A 9,194-nucleotide genomic window follows, 5' to 3' on the forward strand; every position below is an offset into this window, starting at 1 on the left:
TGATTGATTCAACCCTCTGTAATCAATACATAGCCGAAGCGTTCCGTCTTTCTTCTTCTAGAATAGCACTGGAGCTCCCCATAGCGAACTGCTAGGACAGATGTAGCCTTGGTCTAACAGTTGCTTGAGTTTCTCCTTCAGCTCAATTGCTTTTGGGATGGACATTCTATATGGCCTCTTTGCAATTGGTGCAGCTCCTAACGCTAGCTTGATTTCATGATCGACTTCCCTTCGAGGAGGAAGTTCTGTCAGCTCTTCAAGAAATACGTCTGCGTACTCCTTTAGCCATGAGGGTTCTTCCCTAGACTCCTAGTTCTGATCTAGCTTATTTAGCTTAATCAAATAGACAGGTAGTCCCTTTCTAACCCCTTTTATTATCTGAGATGCTTTGGCCAGTTGAATTTTTGGCTTCCCAGCCTCTCCTTGAGTTGCGACCAATTCCCCTTCAGAATTTCGAAAGGAAACTTGGCCCTTTCCACAGTGGATGTGGGCATCATTAGGTTTAAGCCAATCCATTCCGAGCAAACACGCGTGGATAGCTAGGTTCATAACCCTAAATCTGATCGAAGTCGACTTTCCTCCCAGTAGGAATTCCACCTTAGCAGTTTGCTTGGTACAAGTGACCTCATGAGCATTTGCTAATTCCACAAGCAAGGTAGATGCATCTTTTGTGGCTATTCCTAATCTTCTTGCACAAACTGGTGAAATGAAGGAATGTGTACTGCCATAATCAATCAAGGTTTTGAAGCTTTTACCTTGATAATCCGATGGTGTTTGAATCACCGAGAATTGGCGATTTGGGCCTTTCTTGTGAAGAGCGGTATGGATTGTTGCCCTCTCAATGTGTGCTTCCATGGATGGGTCTTCTTCATCACACAGCTCCTTGTTGGCAACACTAGAGGTTCTCCCTCTGGCCATGACGGCGGCTCCTTGGCCATGGATGGTTCCTTGGGATGGCCCTTGACATTGTCCTTTGCCAAGCTTGGGACATTGCCTTTTGAAATGACCAGGCTTGTTGCAATGGAAGCAATGGGGATTGCAGCCATTACCTTGGGTAGGAACGAAGTTGTTGACACTGTTGGTCCTAGCTTTCTTCCTTTGTGCTTGATTCTATCCCTGCGTTCTCTTAGCCTGGGACCTATACACTCCCTTGTTCTGATCCTTGTATGACCAAGTCCTATTATTTCTTGCTACACCTCTTGTATTATGGGTGCAGCTCGAATGAGCGCGTCTTGTAGGTTTGTTGGGCGCATTGACTCCAGACGGGTGTTTATGGGGGTGGGTTTAATCTGGCACAAAACTTTGACACCTGTTGTGTCATATCCATTTGTGGCGTGTACTTTAAAAGAGAGACGAACTTTGAATAGTATGCATCAAGGGATAGACCAAGCTGCTTTAGTTCATAGAACTCGTTCATCTTCTGCGTGCGGTAGCTAGGTGGTAGATATCTTCCTCGCATAGATCTTTTAAGCTTCTCCCAAGTAACTAACCCTTCTGAGATCCCTTGGTCTCTGCACCATTGCTTCCACAAAGTCTTGCTTTGCCGGTAAGCTTTAGTTTGACGAGCATCGCTTGGTTAGCGGGTGCAGTACTTGCTGCTTTGAAATAATCCTCCATGGATTCGATCCAGATCTTGGCAATAGTTTGGATGGTCCTTCCCTTACCATCGAATTCTAGTGGCTTGATTTGCTTGAGAAGAAACTTCTTCTCCTAAATTACAGCCGTACTTGGTATAGGGCTCAGACTAGGAATCTGCACTTGAGGTTGTGCTTGGGTATTAAAATTCGTTACGTGAAAAAATTGCTAAACATTTTTCACATTGTATTACATGCCCAATTCAGCTTTTAGCCAAGTGACCTAATCACTTAACTCCGTACTAACACTTACAACCAAGACAGTCATTGATAAAGAAAGTCTATTTCATTCATATGGGCATAGCCCTTTCGAGTACATTTATTTGGGAAGGTAGGGCAAGCTGATACATTAATTTGGGGAGAATAAGATTGTGTTACATTCGGCTATGGGAACTGAGTAATAATATGGATTGGGGTCATGGATTTTCAGGAATCGATAGGTCATAGGAAGCTTAGGGTATCCCTTCCTTTGATACCCATTCTTCTCATAACGTCCCAACACCTTGATTCTGTCGGCAAGGATTACTTGAGTCACTTCCTCGTACACATACTTGTTCTGCTTGACCTTTCAACCGCCGACATGTAGGGTTGCGTTTGCGTGAGCCTCAACAAAGATGAACAGCTTTGCGATCTTTAAGTCCTCCATCCACTTGATTCTCTTCAAGTTGGTCTGAAGGTACGCAAGTCGTGGGCAGCTATGTAATAAATTCTTGAATCACCCGTCCATCTCCATTCCATGTACAGGAGCGAAGGATTGTAGATGTGATCTAGGATATTCATCATACCTAGCCTCCATCGATAATCTAAAGTACGCATCGCAATCATAAGCATAACCTGAAACACCAAGAATTTGTTCCATGCTTCGCGACTCTACAGGCCAACATTCGTAAGTAAGTAAGGAAATGTTCTTAACATCAACATTTGCTCTATTTCTCCTTATTAAGTTTCCTTGAAAATATTAGATCCTCGTTGATTGGCTTTGATACCAACTGTAACGTGTCCACTTGTCTACTTGTAGGACACGTCTTGGTAGCCCATCGGGAAGAGAGTCTAGAAAGCGCTGCCTGGCACTCCCATGGAATGTCACAGGGTTTGTGATCTAGGTCTTCCCGAGTCTGCCATGTAGCGAAAGCATTCCGATTGATCCTAAGTGGGAACGGTCGGAATGCTTCCACTACGTGGCAGACTCGAGAAGACCTAGATCGCAAACCCCGTGACATTCCATGGGAGTGCTGGGTGGCGCTTTCTGGACTGTCTTCCCGATGGGCTGCCAAGATGTGTCCTACAAGTAGACAGGTCGACACGTTACACATAGCTCAAGTATGGCCTTGTGATAGTCATGTAAATGAGACCCCCTACTATCCTCTTGAACATAGTAGGGTCTTCTATCTCATCCCCAACGTTAGCACTGAACTTTACATTTTTTTCCAATGGTACTGAAAGAGGCTTAAATGTTGTCATACCATACTTGGATAACATATCCAAGCCATATTGCATTTGGGATAGCCATATACTGTCATCACATCTGATCACCTCAATACCAAGAAACTATCTAAGCTCACCTAAATCCTTCATCTCAAACTTCTTCTTCAAGAAGTCCTTAACTTCAACAATCCCATATCCAAGCCATACTGCCTTTGGGATAGCCATATACTGTCATCACATCTGATCACCTCAATACCAAGAAACTATCTCACCTCACCCAAATCCTTCATCTCAAACTTCTTCTTCAAGAAGTCCTTAACTTCAACAATCCCATTATCACTATCACTTCTAATAATCAAGTCATCCACATAGATGACTATGATGACCAAACCTACATCTCCACTTCTCAGATAAAGTGAGTGATTGGCATCAAAAATATTAAAGCCAATATGACAAGATACTCTCCAATCTTGTCAGACCATGCTCTAGGTGCTTACTTTAGCCCATAGAGTGCCTTCTTTAACTCGCACACACATGTGGGATACTCTAAATCCTCATAACTTGCTGGTTGCTCCATATACATCTCTTTTTGAAATTCACCATGCAAGAAAGTATTCTTAACGTCCATTTTCTGCAGACTCCAATCTTTAACTGCTGCTAAGGTAATCATGCATCTAATAGCTGCCATCCTAGCAACTGGACTAAATGTCTCTTCATAATCTATGCCATATGTTTGAGCATAGCCTTTTGCAACTAGCTTAGCCTTATACCTAGTAATCGGATCATTTGCATTATGCTTGACTTTGTAAACCCACTTATAGCCAATACCTTTCTTACCCTTAGGGAAGGGTACCAAACCCTAAGTCTTATTGGCTTCTAATGCAACCATATCCTCATCCATTGCTACATCCCAATGAGCATGACCAATAGCATCCTCAAAACAAGTTGGCTCAACATCCTCAACTACCTTCACAATATAAGCATAATGGTGAGTTGTATAACCTTCAAAAGCAAATCTTGTAACATATATCTGACCTTGCTAGACATGCATTCCACTGGATCACTTAGTGGAGCCTTTACATTACTATGTGCTCTCTATACACCTAGTGTCCTGATTGAAGGAATACCAAGCTCATCATCTAAACTCTATGAACCACTAGAATCTCCATCAAATCCCAAATGACTAGTAGATGCATCATTACCATCCACCTGAAGATGTGGGGCTACTCCTTAGTCTCCCAGTCCAAGAGCTAACTATAGATATAGTACTAGATGATATTTCTAGTCCATTAAGGCTATGTGATTATTGCTTTTCTTTTTACACATAACTATCATGATCATGATCATCAACTAATGCATCGCCACTAGATAGTATACCAATTGCTCATCTCATAAAAAATTACATCTCTACTCACTTTGGGCTCACCTATGATAGGATTGTAAGAATGATACCCTTTTTGTTTTAAAGAGTATCCAATAAAAATACACTTTGCAACCTTTGGATCAAGCTTCTTTCATAGCTCACCTAGCACATGAACATATGCAATATAGCCAAACGCTTTTAAGTGTGACACATCAGGCTTCTTGCCTATAAAGAATTCTTCAGGGGTCATGCCATGAACTGCAATTGTGGGAGTTTTGTTCATAATATAGACAACAATATGAACAATTTTAGACCAAAAATGTTTTGGCATATTCTTTTTAGCCATCAATGCGCTCGTGCAACTTCTGCAATATGCCTATTTTTTCTTTCTACAACCCCATTTTTTGTGGGGTATACCTGCAAGTAAATTGTCTCTTTATCCCATAAGACCTCAAGAAGCCAGTAAACTCATTAGAGAGATACTCTCCCCCTCCATCTGATCTCAAGCATTTAACTGTCAAACATGTTTCTATTTCAACAATTGCCTTGAAAGATTTGAAGTGCTCAAATACATCACTCTTTTCCTTCATGAAATATACCCATAGCTTCCTTAAACAATCATCAATAAATGTGACAAAGTATTTGTTGCCACCAAGAGATACATTCTGTGTAGGCCCCCAAATATCTATATGCACAACATCAAGTATATTTTTTTATCACATCTCTATCATGCAAAAAGGGTTGTCTTGATTGCTTACCAAACTAACATGCTTCACATACTTTATGAAATTTTGCAACTCTAAAAGAAGGCAACCTTGTAACCAATCCTTTGGACTGTATTAATTTCAGCCTTTGTATATTTGTGTGTCCAATATATTTATGCCATATTTCAATGTCTGCAATCACTCATTTTTCTTTAGCATACATAACATCATTCATTATAGAAATTCTAACATCTAAAGTAAACATGCAACCAACTCTACTTCCTTTTGCGACCAACCTGCACTTATCATTAAAGTCTTCTACAAAACAACCTTTTGCATTAAATAAAACCTACAACCCTTGCTCTACCATTTTGCCAACAGTCACTAAATTCTTTATGATTGATGGCATTATAATACATCTGTCAGACTCTTTTTCTGAGTGTCATGCAAGGACAATGTAACTTTTTCAATGTATGAAATTGGGTGGCATGAATCATCACCCGTCTGCACATAACCTAGATTTTGCAAGTCCTGTATCTCTCCAAACCATTCAACATGACTAGTCATATGATTAGATGCACCTGAATCGACATACCATACGTCATCATGTGTCCCCTTTCTTGTAACAACATTCATCATATACTGGATAATAAATAGATGCTCATTTTTGTATTCATTCTGTCATGAAGATGATGCATAGTTTCCTTGCTGCAATTTACCACTACAAATATCATCCTTAGCATAACAATGGGTTGCAATATGACATGTTTTTCCATAATAATAGTAAACAATAATATTTTTCCACAATAATGGCAAACAATAGCATAATTTCTAGAACCTCTGTTCTGCCATCCATCTCTTCCTCTAGAGCTCCCCTTGCCTCTGAAGTTTCCATGGCCTCCTAAAACATGCATTTCACCAAATTGTTGATTTAACCTATTTTACTAGTTATCACCAGCTCATCCATACCACAGCCTCTTGAAGAGAATTTGCCACATCCCCTTCTTGAACTTCAATAGAATACTTAGACTTGTTCACCATATCTTTCATATGAGTCACCCTGTATATTGATCTCTTTGGTAATCATGAGAGAGACCAACTCATCAAAATCTGGAAATATCTTCCATACATATACAGAAGCGACAAATGATTTTCAAGCCTTCTCATTATTAAGGCCACTCAAAGTAGATGAAACCAAATCATCATCATCAGACATTGCATCAATTGCTACTAAAGCATTTGCAATGCTCCTCACCTTCAAATATACTCATTGATAGATGTTTTCCCTTTCTTCAATGTATTCAAATCAAGTTGAATGTTTCAAGCCTTTGTGTTTACTAAAAACATATTCTCAAAAATTATGTGAAGTTTTTACATTCCTAATATGTCCCAACATAGTATTATCAATGACTGCAGATAACCAATAATCACCTTTTTGTATTTTGCATTCCATTTTTTTCACGCCTTTAATTCATCTGGAGTCACATGGATACTTAGCTTCGGCTCCTTTTCTTCACCTGCAACGAACTTATAAAGGCCCTTTCCAATGAGGAAGTTCGTCACATGAAACTTCCATGAAGGGTAGTTGTTCTTGTCAAGCTTCTCAATGATGGGATTTCCATTGTTCTCTACCATAATCACAAAAATGATATAGAATAGCAAGCAACTCTTCTACAACCTTTCACAGCAAGTGCACAACAATACTCCAAGCAACCATTTTCACTAATTACTCAAAAATACATGTAATCTACAACTTGTTTGTAGATAAAAATTATGTTTTCTTCATGGGAAAAACATAAAAAATTATAGATTTGAAATATGCAACTTGTGCATCCACTTTCGGTCGATACAACCAAAATCATATTATGCCCTAAAATTATTGTCTGCAACATTATGGCTCTAAAATGGGGCCAATAACGGCCTCAAATGCCCAAAAAAGTAGCATATAATCCCTAAAGGGCTTGTCTACATAATATATAGTGCTCCTCACATACCAAATCTCACAACAATCTGAGATTTTCACTCTGCCCTGCTTCTGGTGCCTCCATAGGCACTATCCAAGAGAAATAGTGGAAGAATGGGAGAGCTTCTTACCCATTGCTTGCTTGCTTGAATCCTTGCTTCTTCTCCTTCATTTTAGCCTTCAAAATTAGCCTCTCTTAATGGTATTGCTCTGATACCATATCAAGAATCACGTGGTGGGGGGACTTGCTTGAGTTGCTGCACCAAATACACATTGTATACACAGGAGGAAGCTCACTCAAGAATACAAGAAGAGAGATGGAGGCCAAAAAGTTTTCTTGCTAGTTTCTTCTTCTTCTTCTTCTTCTTCTTCTTCCACACAACCATACAATGTACACAAAGTATAGATAAGATACAACATAAAGGAAAGTGGCCTACTAAGTCAAACAGTGTATAACTGACTATACTAATCGATTGGTGCTATATCTATGCTAGTTGTATAGGTAGATGTAACAAAATAAATATAATAAGTAATAAGTCAGTGGCTATGTGAGAATCATGATGACCATCGACGTACTAAGTGTAGACGTGTGGACCCATCTAGCCAGGCGTTCCATAATCAATGTCTACATGTGTTGAGCTTGCCATCTCAACAAATATGAGGGTACATCCCTTTGTATTATCTCTTTAAGGATACATGTTTTCTCTTGATTTCTAATTTTTGTACCATCATCATTCCTTTCATCTTCAATCTAGATGTCTATTCCATTTTATTTCTTTCCACCAAATAAACCCTTATAGACCATCATAAAACTAGCTCAATAGGAGCCTATGGCTATCTCGCTTGTCCATCCTATAAAACATGAGACCATCCACCTTCATGTGGCCCTTCCACCTCAATATTAGCTACTGATCCAAGCCCTATATCTTGTGGAATAGATTATACATACTACTCATGTGATGGCTATCAATTCTCCAAGAACATTACCCTCTACAGATCTCCAAGTATTTTAATGGATTACCTATGTGTCGTATCCTCATTAAAAATGACACCATGGTTGTGTGCTACCTTCTTAGACTATGAATTCTATAAGTGAAAACCCATTTCTCTTGGCTCTCCATATCTAAGAAAGGTAAACTTATTGGACTTCTAATCAAGTTTATTGTGCTTATTCTTACGTGCATGTATAAATACTTCATAGCTGAACACACAAAATTGGATCATAAGTATGCCTCTTTCTAGACCATAACTTTATAGGTTCCCAAATACTTCCATCCAATGGATTATTAGGATAATTTTTTGATCAATTGCACTATTGAATTTATAGGTTCAATCCAAAACCCATTAATGAGACTAGTGTTAGAGAGCATACTATTTTCTAAAAACCAATAATGAGACTATTCTTGAAGAGCTTGCTATAGATTCTTTTCTGAATGGTTCTATGTATCTTTTAAGCCATATCATTTTAATTTATTTTTTTCAAGAGCTATCAACTCTGTTTTGATACCGTGGCTTGCACAAAAGCTCATAAGGGCATGAGAAGTTATTCGTAACTTACTATTATCAATTCTCAAGTTATTGAGCTTTTTGCATGATTGATTCTCTACAAATGCAAAGAACTTTTGAAATTCATCTAGCATATCACTCTTCTTATGAAGAGGGTAAGCTTGACCTTTCCGATTGGCATCATCTATGAAAGTGACAAGATGTGGAGCTCCACTAATGCGATCGTAAGCATAGGTCCACACAAATCATTATGAACCAAATCCAAGTGCTCTAATCTTCTAGTACCATCACCTCTGTTGTGAGACAATTTTATTTGTTTACTACAAAGACAATGCTCATAAAAAACCAAGATCAAAGGCCTTACTTAGACCTCCTACTGAAGCCCTATGCTTTTGCAAGCAATCCCCTTGCTTCCAAATAGCAAGTTGCCCCTTAAGTAGGCCCTATGCTTGCATTCATCAAAATTATCTACCTAAACCTCTTTAGGAGCATACAAAACTAAGCTATTTTGAAATAATTCTAGCTACTAATGACTCTCCAAATAGTGCCGCAAATAGTGCCAAAATAGGCTATTATAGTCCCCAATATTGAATCTTAAT

This window comes from Lygodium microphyllum, chromosome 2 (assembly GCF_053477565.2).
Source record: "Lygodium microphyllum isolate KBCC chromosome 2, Lygodium_microphyllum_v1.1.10, whole genome shotgun sequence".
Classification (NCBI taxonomy): Eukaryota; Viridiplantae; Streptophyta; class Polypodiopsida; order Schizaeales; family Lygodiaceae; genus Lygodium; species Lygodium microphyllum.